Here is a 16,427-nt window from a genome sequence, read left to right on the forward strand (position 1 = left end):
ACCGGGATACAAATGCCAAACCCATAGTCAACCTAACCATACCCCCTCCTACCCACCAAATTCCTGTGGAGCTTACCGTGTCCACCAAAAATTCAGCTTTTCTTGTGGAAAGCAATCAATGAAGGGTTGCCAACCTTGTCTCTCCTTCATCACATCTATTTGACCGACTTAGACATTTGCCCTAGATGCAATATTGATCCGGAATCAGCAACTCATCTGCTAATTCATTTACCAATGACAACTACATCTTGGAAAACTTTACTCTATCAACCCTCAACCACACCAAACTCCAACAATGGCTCCACATTTGCTTTAACCCCTCATACAACCATCTCCAAAATCCTATAACAACCAGCACCAACATCTGTCATCTTCTCTTACTGTTTTCTATTTTGGACCTTATGGTTATCTAGAAATGATTTAATATACCGCCAAAATCAAACAACAACAACAGAAATCTTAGCTTGGGCTCAAACACAACAACAAGAATATTCGGCGGCGCTACAGTCCTTACCTCCGGTCATACCGGGAGATTCACCGATACTCAACCACTCATCAAGCATAAAAATGATCTCAACAATCTCGGTAGGATGGTCCACTCCGAAGATGAACTTGATTAAGATTAACACTGATGGAGCGGACAGGGGTCATCCGGGTGAAAGTTTCATTTGTAGGGACTCCGATGCACGAACGATAATGGCTCTAACTCAATATTTTGGAATTACGGCTTCCTTAACTGCTGAAACTTCGGCTCTTCTTTTGGCATCGAGAACAAAAAATGAAAGGAAATGGACAAAGGTTCTCTTCGAGACAGACCCACAGAACCTTATGCGCTGCATCACATCCCCTATTCCCCCCTGGCATATCTCAGGGATGATTGAGGAAATAAAGTATGAGATACGAAAGATTTCGCAGGCTGCTATACAACATAATTTCAGATAAGGAATTCAAGCAGAAGATGGTTTGGCCAATCATGCGGCAGATGGACGCCAAATGGAAAATATATCAACCAAAATATGGGACCAGGCAATCCCAATTTTTATTAGTCAAATTGTTTATCATGACTCTGTAGCTACCATATCCCCACGCTAAATTGTAACCTAATCTTCGTTTAATAAAATGTCTGCTTCAAAAAAAAAAAAAACATAAAGGTTCGGCTATTTTTTATTTTATTTTCTTCCTAACCGATTTTTTTTATTTTATTTCTTAGCCAAATCTAATAGAGATTCATCTACATTTTTTTTTCTAACCGAACCTGAAATTCAACTATATTTCTTTTTCTTTTGTTCTACCAAATGCAATAGATTATTTCTCATGTGGAAAACACCATAGGGGTTCGGCTACTTTTTCTCCTAGCCATACACAATATTAAAAAAAAAAAAAAACTATAATAAACAGATTTCCAAATTTTGGTGTTTTTCCATGTTTCTCCGGCGTTTTTCCCCGGTGATTGAAAGCAATTTTCAATCACTTATTCATCATGATTTCAACTTGTTTTCCCCTCGTTTTTGATTTCAATGTTTTCTTTTTCAAATTTTTGTTTTGCCGCTTTTTGTTTTTTAGGGTTCCAGGTTTTCCTTGAGGTTTTTTTTTTTTTGTTTTTGTTTTCAATGTTTAGGTTAACTAGGGCTTCCTCTAGTTCTTCAGATCCTGTAAATACCCTTTCCCAGACAACCTTGATCTCTCCTTCTTCTTCTACCTCAGAAGACGCTGCTTCAGTCGACGGTTTCTGCCATTGTCCTTTCAAAAACATCAATGGTTGTAACGATGGGATTCATGGCAGGGGATATGCCAAGGGTTCCTTTCTGAAACATCTTCATGACAGGCATCTATCCTTAGAAGCTAACAGAACCACCTGCATGGATTTAATTGCCAACAATTCGATTGTATATCTTTCTTGGGAGAAATTTCTTTACAGTCTACGGATGTGGCTCTGTGGTAAGTTCTTGCATCTTCAAGCTTGGAGGAAACCATGCAAAGGTCGTGCTGGAGTTGTACATGATGTCATTGTAGGTCCATTTGATGGTGCAGGTGATGTATTCCTCATTCATGGTTTAGCAAAACCAGAAGAGATACACGCTGAGTGTTTAGTTGCAAGTGACGCTGGTGTTGTTTCTGTGAAGGACGGTGATGAAGCCACATGGATTCTTTCCATTGAGTTGCTGAATGAAGTGCTACATAGGCAGGTTACTATGGTCACTTGTATACCCCATAAGTGCAGAATTGCCTTCTCAAGGACATTGAAGACCTGCCTTGACAGAGTTATAGTGAACCCACGTAATCTGGCAGGTTGGCTGCAACTCCTTCTTCTCCCCATTTGCACTTTGTCCCTGTTCAAACCGCGATGCTCAGCTGAAGAAAAATCTGGCAATAGGAAGCGTCTATAAGTAGCAGCAATCAATCATGCTCTTTCACTGTGGAAGGAACCCAATGGTTGTTTCATCTTGGTGAATAAATTGCTCCAACCGCCTGCAATTTTGGGGTCCAAGAAGGCAGATGTGAAGAAGCAAAGTGCAACCAATATTACAGCATGTCGGAGGAAGATGAATTCAGGCCACTTCGCTGCTGCCATACGATTTTTATCCTCAACAGGGGTTGCTCCTTGTAATGAGAAGACGTACTCTGAATTGCTTAACAAACATCCTCCTGCACCTCTTCCGGAGATTCCCGTGGATGATGTTATGGTTGATCAAATTTCGGTGGATTCTAGGGAAGTTTTGGGAGCTATCAAAAGCTTCCCAAAAGGAACATCGTGTAGCCGTGATGGCCTACGCGTGCAACACTTAGTTGATGTTTTGAGTGGAGGAGCAGCAGCCATGGCAGATGACTGTCGTCTATTTCCGGGGTTGTGAACCTTTGATTGGCTGGTAAATACCCTGTGGAGTTAGGCGAGTTCATAGCCAGTGCACCCTTGACACCTTTTCTTAAACCCAGGAGTGGCCTAAGGCCCATTGCAGTTGGTACGGTTTGGCGCAGATTGGTTTTCAAAGTGGCTGTTTTTTCTCTCAGTAAGGACATGACCTCCTATTTAGGTGATTAACAATTCGTAGTAGGTGTGCATGTTGGTGGATGACAAGTGCATATTTCACATATAATTGGTGTCAATACCATGCTAGTATTTGTTGTTTTTCTTGGAAATTATTGTATGTTACGCTTGTTTTCTCTTATTTGTGTTTTATTAGGTGAATCATCCAAAAAGAAGTGAATTTGCGCTTAATTGTGTAATAAAAGAAGCTAGCTACAATTGGGGAAGGACCAAATACCAAGTGAAAATCGTTCAAATACAATATTTCTAGAAGACAAGAAGACGAAGGCAGTGGCGAAAGAACTGAGTCATTCTGAGTTCGTATGAAGAAGTTATGAGCAAAACAATAACTTGGAAGACAAAAGAGGCAAAATGCTCATTTTACAGGACAAGTGCTATTGGAACCCCTACTGTACGTTAAGGGGTAGTCAGTATGTTAAGGGGCAGTCAAGTTCAACGGAACTGCTAAAGGCAGTTCGGTCTTTTACAAAGGGGGAAGCAGGAATTCAAAATATGATGAAGGCACCCGCCTTCATTACTCAGGGCACCCCTTCTTCTTCCTTATTATGAACATGAAGAACATGAGCTGTTCTTAATGGTGGTCATCATGATGATCACGATGGTGATGGATTCGATCAACAACTATATCCGAATTTGAATACACCACTAGGTTCCTGGGGACAATATAAAGCATGGGTTGTTGCCTGATTTCGAGTTTTCAACGATAAACGGTTTCGTTGCTGATGATCAAAATCTCGGTGATTGATGGATCTGCTGGCATAGCAGAGCAGATGAATGAAGTTGTGGTCCATACAATGATCACGACGACACTATGGAGAGCTCCAGTTGCACAGAGAAATTCGTGATCATGGATTGATGGGTAGGTTTGGAGATCGTGATGAAAATGCAGAGAAGAGACGAGGCTTGGTTGCTGTCTCGGTGGAGTTGAACGTTACAGAAGATGTTAGAGAACATGGAAATGATGAAGATAATGGCTTGTTGCCGTTGATGAAGGCAGGGAAGATAAGAAAAACTCGAGCAAGGTGCTGCTGCTACCATTATCGATGCTGGAACTCCGGGTCTCCGCTGCTGCAAGCTATACCCACTAGTATAATGGAAGTCGAGCTGATAACAGCAATGGAAGAAGATACAGAACGTAGCTCGGAGCTGTGGATGGTGGCAGTAATGGCGGGACGATGAGGCTGTGATGTTCTAGACGATCAGATATGGGGTTTCTGGGCTGAGGTTTGATGGCAGACGGGAAGAAAGTGATTCAGATGATCCTGACAGAGATGGAGAACTCAACAATGGCTGCTGCTATTATCACCGGTGCTGAGGAGAGAATGGAGATAGTGATCGAGATGGTACAAAGATGGTTGCGATCATGGAAGTTATGATGAACTTGAAGGTGCTGCCATTAAAGATGGTAGAGAACTTGGCTGTGATGGAGCTCGAGATTAAGTTCAGTAGACGCTGATACCTCGATTAGATGGTCGTTTGGCAGGGAAGAGAGTTTGCTGCTGTTGGTAGGACCCATATCACATGGGAATGTAAGTAAAAATTTGAAACTCTACAGGGAACAACTTTTTGGGCGTACACAGACTATGAGAAGACGCATGGTGGGTCCGACTAAGAAGAGATAAGTTCTGATTGTAGCAGCTGAAAACTTTTGAAGGTGAAGATTCGGTGAAACAAGGATCATTGAATTGAATATGTAACCAGCATCGGAAGAATACACGTTTCTACATCAGGTCCCGCTGAAGATTGAACCACTCGTAAATGGTGCTTCGACTGTTAAGTTACTCTGTGCAACACTATAGCAACACTTTTTAGTCTCACAGACTGACTTTGTAGTACGTGGCTCAATTCCATTTGACCGTCTATTTTCTATACCTGTGAAGTTGCATGCGAAGTAAAAGAGAAAGGCGGCTAGGATTTTCAATCCTTTCCCACTACGGGTTTTGCGGAATGAGCAGAGCGATGGGAGGCTATAAAAAGGAACGAAAACTTACTTCTTCAGACACCACTTCCTTGGAGAGTAAGAGAAACACCTCTCCCCTCACCATTTTACGCCAGAAAGAAAGATAGAGATCTCGAGAGAGCTTTTGTTTTTATTTCCTTCTTCTATAGTTAATTACTTGCTGGTATTTTTTAATTATGTCTAGCTAAACTTTTAATTGGTCAGGGATAATTTCAAAGTCATGAACAATGAAGCATTATTATTTTTAATCACATTTATTTCAAGTTTTATTTTATTATTGATTATCTTTATTATTTTTATCATCTAAGAATATTGAGGGGTTATTTAAAATGATCAATTAAATTAACCAATCAATATTTCTTCTACTAGTTTAGGGTTATGTGATACGTGTAATTGTAACATTAACTCTTTACAAAGTAGTAAATCGTAAGAGCTGACAGAGGGATTTTGTTAAGCAATTGTGTGTAAAGATAATACTAGTAAGCAAACCGAGCTTATGCGTCTGATGCTGGGATCAACCTGATTCACAGAGTGTAAAGCATTCGACTAATTTACACCTTGAGAGCTTATTCTTGGTGGGTTGGTTGGAAAGAATCTGGTAGTCGAGCGCTTCTGTATCCAGTGAAAGTAGGAATCCGGGGGATAGCAGAGCTTATTGCTATTCTACGGTTGGTAACAATATAAGTTCAATAAGAAATAAATTTGCATTTAATTAGGCTTCGGTTCAGTGACAGGGAATGATTCCCTAATCATCTTTCTCGTTATTAATTTAAACCAATTTTATTATTTTCGTTTTATTAGTTAATTTGATTAAAATCTAAAAACCCCCATTTCAGTTACTTTTTAGCAACTAGAAACTTCCTGCTCTTCGTGGGAACGAATTCCTTGCAATTATATTACCAGTTAATTGTGTGGAAAGAAGTAATTAATTTGTTGCGTAAACGACGCGCAACCAGTGGAGAAAGTATTTTACATGCTGTAAATCGCTTATTAGAGCTGAAAGGTCATTCAAAAAAGTCAGTGTTGCTTATTGACTTTTCCAATGCGTTCAACATGGTGAGCAGATCTCAGCTCATTAAGGAAGTTCGTCTTCATTACCCAGGTATTTCTCATTGGGTAGAATTTTGCTACTCACGGCCTGCTAAGCTTTATTATGATCAATATATTTTGTCTTCCTCACTTGGTGTCCATCAAGGTGACCCTCTCGGTCCCTTGTTGTTTGCGTTGACACTTCACCCCTGGTAAAGACTATTGCTTCTAGTTGCAAACTTGATTTACACGCCTGGTACCTTGATGATGGTACAATTATTGGTGATACTGTCTAGGTTGCTAAGGCCTTGAGCATAATAGAATCAGAAGGACCAAGTAGGGGTTTACACCTCAATATAAGGAAAACGGAGGTCTTTTGGCCTTCTTTCGATCCCATAAGTACAGCTGATGGTGTTTTCCCCCCGGATATTGGTAGACCTTCTAATGGTGTTAAACTTTTGGGTGGACCGGTGAGTTTGGATTTGGACTTTATTAGCGATATGATGTTGAGCAGGGTGCAGAAGACTGTTCTACTAATGAACGCAATCAAAAAACTCAAGGATCCTCAAAGTGATATGCTATTACTTCGCAATTGCATTGGTGTGTCAAGATTATATTTAGCAATGCGAACTACTAATCCTGCAACCCTACGACCAGCTACTGATCTTTTTCATGATCAGTTGCATCAGTATTTGAGACTTCTAATTACTGGTGATGGTTCGGGTTTTGGTCCTCTACAACGGAGGCTATCTACCTTTCCTATCAAAGATGGTGGACTTGGAATTTATACCATGGATGACACCCGTGCCTACTGCTATCTTGCTTCTCAGAGCCAGACTGCTTCGGTGCAAAAGGTGATCCTTGGTAATTTATTCTCAACGGACAAAGGCTCTGCCTATCAGTTGGCTCTTCAGACTTTTATCCAGGTGTTTGAGGGTGAAAACGGTTTCTGCTGATTTTGGTAATTTCGTGTATGGGTGAGAAACAAGTCTAAACCCTAAACAATGTACTGCAAGGGAGTACTTTAGATTCGAGAGATCAATCTGTGCAAATCCGGCCTAAACCAAGAAATGGTCATTCCAGACTTGCTTCGGTCACAAAGTGAAGGAGAAGGGTTGGTCTTGGGGAGGGAAGCGAAGAGAGTGTTGAGACCAGAATAGTTGATTCTGGAAGAGTGGTTGTTTTACGACTTGTATCAGAGAGTGAAACGCTAGCAATATGGAAAGCTAACAGGTGATTTCTGAGTGTTGTATTCACCTGACCAAAACTTGTTCTTTGGTGAAAATAGGTGAGACCTATTTATACAAGTCGCAACGAAACGTACCCTGGTCTCGTAAGAAGTGGAAACGGTTGAGTAAATGGAAGAAAGTGGTAACGGGTAACGCCTGGAATTGATATTTCTATAATGAAGGAAACGTTTCCCCATTACTTCTTGTATTTACTAACCGCCTCACTCTTATGATACTTTCCTGTAACGGGCGTAGTGTACGCCGCACGCTGTAAACCGCCAGACCAATACCCTGATGAGCATCCCCCAGTTTGTGACATGTTTTGATGTCTCGAGTGTTTTCGTGGAAAACGAGTAGCATGTTGCTACGTGTGGCAAGTTAAGATTGAGAGGCTTGCCGGTTCGTTGGCGACCTTCGACGGCCGAGATTTGTATTTCAAGAGGAAGGGTAGCCATTGATTATGGATACTTTCCACTGGAAGCTAGATGAGTGGTTGCGGCATGGCTTGCGCATGTTCTGGGCGTGGCCAATTAGGGTTTGGTGTCGTGACCAAGAATTGGCACCATAGCCAAGAGATTGCCACAAGTCGTTTGGTGGAAAGCTTGTACGGCTGAGATCTACAACTTAGGAGGAAGGGTAGCCGTTGATCGTGCTACCTTTCGTTTGACAGCCAGCGACATGGTTGCATGGCCGGCATGGCTCGTGCATGCTCTTGGCGCGGTCAAATTAGGGTTTTGGCAGCGTGACCAAGAATTGGAATTGGGCCAGAAGTTCCCATGTGTTTGGTGGCGAACTTGTACGGCTGAGATTTGCATCTCAGAAGGAAGGGTAGCCGTCGATTGTCGCAACCCTTCGTTTGGAAGCCAGCGACGTGGAGGCATGGCCGGCATGGCTTTGGCATGTTTTGAGCGCGGCCAAATTAGGGTTTTAGGCATAAACCGTGGAATTTGGCATTGGTCAAGAAGTTGCCATGCGTTTGGTGGCGAACTTGTACGGATGAAATTTGCATCTCAGAAGGAAGGGTAGCCGTTGATTGTTCCAACCCTTCATTTGGAAGCCAGCGGCATGGTCGGCATGGCTTTGGCATGTTTTTGGCGCGTCCAGATTAAGGTTTTGGCATAAACCGTGGAATTCGGCATTGGTCCAGAAGTTGCCATGAGTTTGGTGGCGAACTTGTACGGCTGAGATTTGCGTCTCAGAAGGAAGGGCAGCTGTCAATTGTTGCAACCCTTCGTTTGGCAGGCAGCAGCATGGAGGCATGGCCGGCATGGCTTTGACATGTTTTAGACGCGACCAAATTAGGGTTTTGGCATAAACCGTGGAATTTGGTATTGGGCCGGAAGTTTCCATGTGTTTGGTGGCGAACTTGTATGGCTGAGATTTGCGTCTCAGAAGAAAGGGTAACCGTTGATTGTTGCAACCCTTCGTTTGGCAGCCAGCAGCATGGATGCATGGCCGGCATAGCTTTGGCATGTTTTAGGCGCGTCCAAATTAGGGTTTTGACATAAACCATGGAATTTGGCATTGGACCAGAAGTTGCCATGCGTTTGGTAGCGAATTTGTATGGCTGAGATTTGCATCTCAGAAGGAAGGGTAACCATTGATTGTTGCAACCCTTCATTTGGCAGCCAGCGGCATGGAGGCATGGATGGCATGGCTTTGGCATGGTGGTTCGGCTGGCATGGTATGCCTTTGGCACGGAGATGTGGCTGGCATGTCGTTGGCACGGTGGTGCAGCTGGCACGGTATGCCTTTGGCGCGGAGATGTGGATGGCATGGATGGCATGTCGTTGGCACGGTGGTGCGGCTAGCATGGTATGCCTTTGGCACGGAGATGTGGCTGGCATGTCGTTGGCACGGTGGTACGGCTGGCATGGTATGTCTTTGACGCGTAGATGTGGCTGGCATGGTTTGCATGCCGTTGGCACGGTGGTGCGGCTGGCATGGTATGCCTTTGGCGCGGATATGTGGCTGGCATGCCGTTGGCACAGTGGTGAGGCTGGCATGGCTTGCATGCTGTTGGCACGGTGGTGCGCTGGCATGGTATGCCTTTGGTGCGGTGATGTGGCTGGCATGCCGTTGGCGCGGTGGTGCGGCTGGCATGGTATGCCTTTGGCGCGGAGATGTGGCTGGCATGGTTGGCATGCCGTTGGAACGGTGGTGCAGCTGGCATGGTATGCCTTTGCGCGGAGATGTGGCTGGCATGCCGTTGGCACGGTGGTGCGTCTAGGATGGTTTGCCTTTGGCGCGGAGATGTGGCTGGAATGGCTGGCATGCCGTTAGCACGGTGGTGCGGCTGGCATGGTATGCCTTTGGCGCGGAGATTTGGTTGGCATGGCTGGCATGCCGTTGGCACGGTGGTGCGGCTGGAATGGTATGCCTTTGGCGCGGAGATGTGGCCGGCGTGGCTGGCATGGCTGGCATGCCGTTGGCACGGTGGTGCGGATGGCATGGTATGCCTTTGGGGCGGAGATGTGGCTGGCATGTCGTTGGCACGGTGGTGCGGCTGGCATGGCATGCCTTTGGCGCGGAGATGTGGAAATTAGGATTTAGCATATCGAATCCCTAATTAGAATGTACGACATGCACGGTCGGCATGCTTGGATAGCATGCGGGGTTGACATGTGCGGAGATGATGCCAGTCAATAATGAGGGTTCTATCGTGGAACATAGAATGTATATAAAAAAGGTACCCTGGTAAATTTCACGTAGACATATTGAATGGCTCAATAAATGTGCTAGTGGAGATATTGGTACTCTCGGCTTCGTTTTCTTACAGAGTGACGTCCCGTTAGACTAAGGTTTTACGATTTTAACCCTAAGCTAAAAACCACCATCAACGTTAAGTCCCCCTGCTTAGCTCGGAACAGGGGCATTGTTGCGGGGTAAGCATGAGATGGTGATAGACAAGGACAAAATCGAAACGGAAAGTCATGAAGGGATGGTCAGGAAGATCCGGCTAACTTTTTTTCGGAGGTAAGGAAAACCTGCAACTCTCGTGTTCTCGGCTTTGCGCAAATTTGGCTCGGAGTGGAGCCGCTTACAGTGCTTGGCTTAAAGTGAGCCACTGGTGTTGCTTGGCTTGGAATGGATCCGCTGGTGTCAGATTGGCTTGGAATGAGCCGCTACCGTTGTATTGGCTTGGAATAGAGCCGCTGGCGTCGGATTGGCTTGTAATGAGACGCTAGCGTTGCATTGGCTTGGAATGAGCCGCTAGCGTTGTATTGGCTTGGAATGAGCCGCTAGCACTGGCTTGTCTTAAAACGGAGTCGTTGTCTTAGAATCGACGTGATATGGAGCCGCTGGCTTGGCTTGGCACGGACTGGGGCCACTGGCCTAGGCTTGGCGTGATATGGAGCTGCTGGCGTAGGCTTGGCATGGGCTTTTGTTGGCTCCCGCTCGGTATGCGGACTGTTGGTGCAATCGACTATGGATGGATAAGTTGTGCTGGAAAGGGTGTAAGCTGCTGGCGCTGGAAGGACGCAAGATGTTAGCGCTGGAAAGGATGCAAGTTGCTGGCGCTGGAAGGACGCAAGCTTATAGCGCTGGAAAGGATGAAAGCTGCTGGCGCTGGAGAGGATGCAAGTTGCTGGCGCTGGAAGGACGCAAGTTGTTGGCGCTAGAAAGGATGCAAGTTATTGGCGCTGGAAAGACGCAAGCTGCTGGCGCTGGAAAGACGCAAGCTGCTGGCGCTGGAAAGACGCAAGCTGCTGGCGCTGGAAGGGATGCAAGCTGCTGGCGCTGGAAAGAACGCAGGCTGCTGGCGCTGGAACTTCGGCTACCAAACGGTGGTGATACCGCTGGAACTTCGACTATCAAACAGTGGTGATGGCGCCTGAAAACTTTGTCTAAATTAGGGTTTGGCATGCTGAAACCCTAATTAGCGCCCTTTACTAAAATCGTTGTAGAATTCTCGTACAAACTCGGATTTTGATGGTCCAACCCTCCATTCTGATCGGAAAATAATTTCCTATCTCCTTGCGTGGAAATATTTAGGTTTTGAGATCGTTTAAGAGGTGAAAACAGCCCGACAGTAAAAACTCAGGAAGAATTCAGAAGGGATGTTGCGGGCCCGAGGTAGCATAGTCGCGCACAGTCATCTATTCCCGTTCATGAAGCAAGAAGGAATCTTTATTTTGTGGAAACTTTAGAAACTCTGTCCGCATGAAAAGAGGTATCGACCCTCTTCTATTTTCTATTGCCCGTCCAGATCCGTGCTTTCGTCTGTAGTGTCTCTCCAGTGGATTCCAAAATTTACCAAACTCCATTGCATTTTTGGGACGGATGGCTGAAACATATGCTCGGTAACGATCCTGTAAGGGCTAATCTTGGAGATTGTGTTTGCGTTGTCGGTCCATCCTTGACTTTCGGTTGTTCAGTGCTTGGACCTTATGATCGCGATGACAATATGTTGTGGATGCTTGTATGGTCGAAATCTTCCGGAGCCACTGGATGAAATAGATGAGTTGGGAGGCGTTATGTTGCCGATGTGCTGCTATCAAGTCTTCAAGGACTTTGTTCCAAGCGACATCCTTCGAACCATCTTCTGAATCTTGGGCTATCATATGGAATGGGATGCGGTGAGAAGTCCCTAGTTATACTTCCGTTATATTTGATGGCACGGCCGAATATGTGAATGTATCTTTGTGGCGTTTTTTTGGAGTCTTCAACGCACATGTACGGTTTCATGTTGAGAAATTCCTGCGACTTGTAAAACTTCGACAGTGATGATGTTGAAATCAGAAATAACCTAGTTAAGGGGAGTGAAAGCGTCCCATGCTGGTAGTCCCCATGGGTATCCTACTTTCATTGCATCGCCTTGAATCCATATCCACGGGATTCGGTACAGGCTTATTGTACTCTTCTGGATGTGACTTTGGGATGCTCAGAATATCACATGGACGAAATATTCTCGATAGCGAAGAGGTAGAAATGAGAGAGTTATGTTGTTTATTGTGGCTCCCTATGTTTCCACAAGAAAATGTTTCAGCCGCGTCACTGGAGTTATCTCATGAATCTTTGATGGTCGTCGGGATGGACTGCGATGAGCAGTCCCCAGTCGCACTTTTCTTCAGTTTCTGAAGTTTTTTCCTCTTAAGAAGGCTTGGGATCCACCACGGCCTCGTAAAGTGTTGCAGGTGTCTTCTAGACAGAGAGGTGATGGTACTCTTACGCTATACCTTTGTAGAGTAGATGACCTTGTCGTGGCTATGACCTTTGGTTGACCGTGTCTTCCGATATTTGACAGTAAAGGGATTCCTTGTAGATCCTCGGTCCCCAAGTGTGGTTTACATGTTTCCATCTTTGTAGTGATTGTTTCCATGGTGAAGCTCTAGCTGGTATCACGAGCGGCAACAATTCTTGACAGCAGATGTGACCAGAAGGCACTACATCGTCGTGGGAACAAAGTACGTTGGATGGATGCGTAAGCGGGAAAATCGTCAATGACCACGAACTTTGACGGGGTGGATCAAAAGGTGGCCACGACTACGGAAATTGGTTGGCTGCGATCATGATCCTTAACAGGGGAAGCGGCGGCCACGAGCACGAACCTTGGAAGGAATGAGGCGTGAAGCGGCTTCGTCTCTTGGAGAGGACGTTGAAACTTATGGAGATAAACACTGAATCTTCGGCTTCGAATCCTGGAGCGAATGTTGAAGCGGAGCCGCTGCTGGAGGACATTGAAGTGGAACGACTTCTGGAGAGAATGTTGAAGCGGAGCCGCTGCTTGAGGACGTTGAAGCGGAGCGACTTCTGGAAAGAACGTTGTAGCGTAGCCGTTGCTGGATGACGTTGAAGCGGAGCCGCTACTGGAGGGCGTTAAAGCGGAGCCGCTGCTGGAGGGCGTTGAAGTGGAGCCGCTGCTTGAGGACGTTGAAGCGGAGCGACTTCTTGAGAGAGCGTTGAAGCGGCTTCTTATCTTCGATTGACGACATGTGAAATATGACTGGCCACACCGTCTCCGAGGATGTAATCTCAAGCTGGAAGTTCCATCGTGACATGTGCATAGACTACAAGTTCAACGCTCCCTGGTTTGTTGAGGGTTTTACCGAGATCCAAAAGTTTCAGGCCGAGGCGATCGAAGGCCCTTCCGAGGATGTGATCAAACAACAAGAAGCGAAAATCGAAAGGTTGTCCAAAAAGTTGAAGCTGAAACGGGGCGGCTCTCCAAAGCATGAAGGAGGCTTTCTCTAAGAAGAGCAAGCCACTGCTGAATGGCTTCCCTTGAATGTACTTCTGTCTTCTGAACTTCTTTTGCTTAGGTTTTTTTTTTTTTTTTTGAAAGGCAAACGAGACGCGTAGTTTATGGTTTGGTTTTCTGGATTTTTGGGTTGATAGATAATTGTTACCTATGAGGGTTTTGGATTATTATTTGGAATGAACTGTTTCTAAAATAATGTCGTTTTTTATTATGATTGTAAGTAACACAAATATTCCAAGAGAGTCATGGAACCGCGAGTGTTGTATGACTGTGGAAAGTATAGGATGAAATTCGAGGATAACATGGATATCGATTTCTATTATCAGTATGGAAACTCGAAGTAATAGATTATGCACTTTGTCTAACAAGACTTACTCGTTTCCAGGGTATCCCAACAAAACGGATCTTCCGGGCGTAAGTCTAAGTTTTGTGGGCGGCACCGCCGTTACTGTGAGAAATACCCAGTCATTTCACGTTGTGTGATAAACTGACCCGTCTGGTAACTGATTCGTCGATCCATGCACGAATCATTTTCTTCTATCATCTTGAGATCTGGGTTGAAGAATGAAATCAGGAATTAGAAATTGACACTGTAACCGAGAGATTAATCTCCCACTGTGGTCACCAATTGTTTGAGGGTGAAAACGGTTTCTGCTGATTTTGGTAATTTCGTGTATGGGTGAGAAACGAGTCTAAACCCTAAACAATGTAATGCACGAGAGTACTTTAGATTCGAGAGATCAATCTGTACAAATCCGGCCTAAACCAAGAAATGTCTGTTCCAGACTTGCTTCGGTCACAAAGCGAAGGAGAAGGGTTGGTCTTGGGGAGGGAAGCAAAGAGAGTGTTGAGACCAAAATAGTTGATTTTGGAAGAGTGTTTGTTTTACGACTTGTATCAGAAAGTGAAATGCTAGTAATGTGGAAAGCTAACAGGTGATTTCTGAGTGTTGTATTCTCCTGACCAAAACTTGTTCTTTGGTGAAAATAGGTGAGACCTATTAATACAAGTCGCAATGAAACGTACTCTGGTCTCGTAAGAAGTGGAAACGGTTGAGTAAATGGAAGAAAGCGGTAACGGGTAACGCCTGGAATTGATATTTCCATAATGAAGGAAACGTTTCACTATTACTTCTTGTATTTACTAACCGCCTCACTCTTATGACACTTTCCTGTAACGGGCGTAGTGTACGCCGCACGCTGTAAACCGCCAGACCAATACCATGATGAGCATCCCCCAGTTTGTGACATGTTTTGATGTCTCGAGTGTTTTCGTGGAAAACGAGTAGCATGTTGCTAAGTGTGGCAAGTTAAGATTGAGAGGCTTGTCGGTTCGGTAGCGACCTTCGACGGTCGAGATTTGCATTTCAAGAGGAAGGGTAGCCATTGATTATGGATACCTTCCACTGGCAGCTACAGGAGTGGCTGTAGCATGGCTTGCGCATGTTCTGGGAGTGGCCAATTAGGGTTTGGTGTCGTAACCAAGAATTGGCACCGTAGCCAAGAGATTGCCACTAGTCGTTTGGTGGAAAGCTTGTACGGATGGGATCTGCAACTCAGGAGGAAGGGTAGCCGTTGATCGTTGCTACCTTTCGTTTGGTAGCCAGCGCCATGGTTGCATGGCCGTCATGGCTCATGCATGCTCTTGGCGTGGCCAAATTAGGGTTTTGGCACCGTGGCCAAGAATTGGAATTGGGCCAGAAGTTTCCATGCGTTTGGTGGCGAACTTGTACGGCTGAGATTTGCATCTCAGAAGGAAGGGTAACCGTCGATTGTTGCAACCCTTCGTTTGGCAACCAGCGGCATGGAGGCATGGCCGGCATGGCTTTGACATGTTTTGGGCGCGGCCAAATTAGGATTTTGGCATAAACCGTGGAATTTGGCAAGAAGTTGCCATGCGTTTGGTGGCGAACTTGTACGGCTGAGATTTTCATCTCAGAAGGAAGGGTAACTGTTGATTGTTGCAACTCTTTGTTTGGAATCCAGCGGCATGGAGGCATGGCCGGCATGGCTTTGGCATGTTTTAGGCGCTGCCAAATTAGGATTTTGTCATAAACCTTGGAATTTGGCATTGGGCAGATGTTTCAATGCGTTTAGTGGCGAACTTGTACGGATGAGATTTGCGTCTCAGAAGGAAGGGTAGTCGTCGATTGTTGCAACCCTTCGTTTGGCAGCCAACGACATGGTCATCATGGATTTGGCATGTTTTAGGCGCGTCCAAATTAGGTTTTTTGCATAAACCGTGGAATTTGGCATTGGGCCAGAAGTTGCCATGCGTTTGGTGGCGAACTTGTACGGCTGAGATTTGCATCTCAGAAGGAAGGCTAGCCGTTGATTGTTGCAACCCTTCGTTTGGAAGCCAGCGGCATGGAGGCATGGCTGGCATGGTGGTGCGGCTGGCATGATATGCCTTTGGCGTGGAGATGTGGCTGGCATGCCGTTGACACGGTGGTGCAGCTAGCATGGTATACCTTTGGCGCGGAGATGTGGCTGGCATGGTATGCCTTTGGCGCGGATATGTGGCTTGCATGGATGGCATGTCATTGGCACGGTGGTGCGGCTGGCATGGTATGCCTTTGGCGCGGAGATGTGGCTGGCATGGCTGGCATGGTATGCCTTTGGCGCGGAGATGTGACTGGCATGGATGGCATGTCGTTGGCACGGTGTTGCGGCTGCCATAGTATGCCTTTGGCGCGCCGATGTGGCTGGCATGGTTGGCATGGTATGCCTTTAGTGCGGAGATGTGGCTGGAATGTCTGGCATCCCGTTGGCGCGGCTAGCATGGTATGCCTTTGGCTGGCATCCCGTTGGCATAGTGGTGCGGCTGGCATGGTATGCCTTTAGTGCGGAGATGTGGCTGGAATGGCTGGCATCCCGTTGACGCGGCTAGCATGGTATGCCTTTGGCGCGGAGATGTGAAAATTAGGGTTTAGCATGTCGAAACCCTAATTAGAATGTACGG

The sequence above is a fragment of the Papaver somniferum genome, chromosome 2 (genome assembly GCF_003573695.1).
Source record: "Papaver somniferum cultivar HN1 chromosome 2, ASM357369v1, whole genome shotgun sequence".
Lineage (NCBI taxonomy): Eukaryota > Viridiplantae > Streptophyta > Magnoliopsida > Ranunculales > Papaveraceae > Papaver > Papaver somniferum.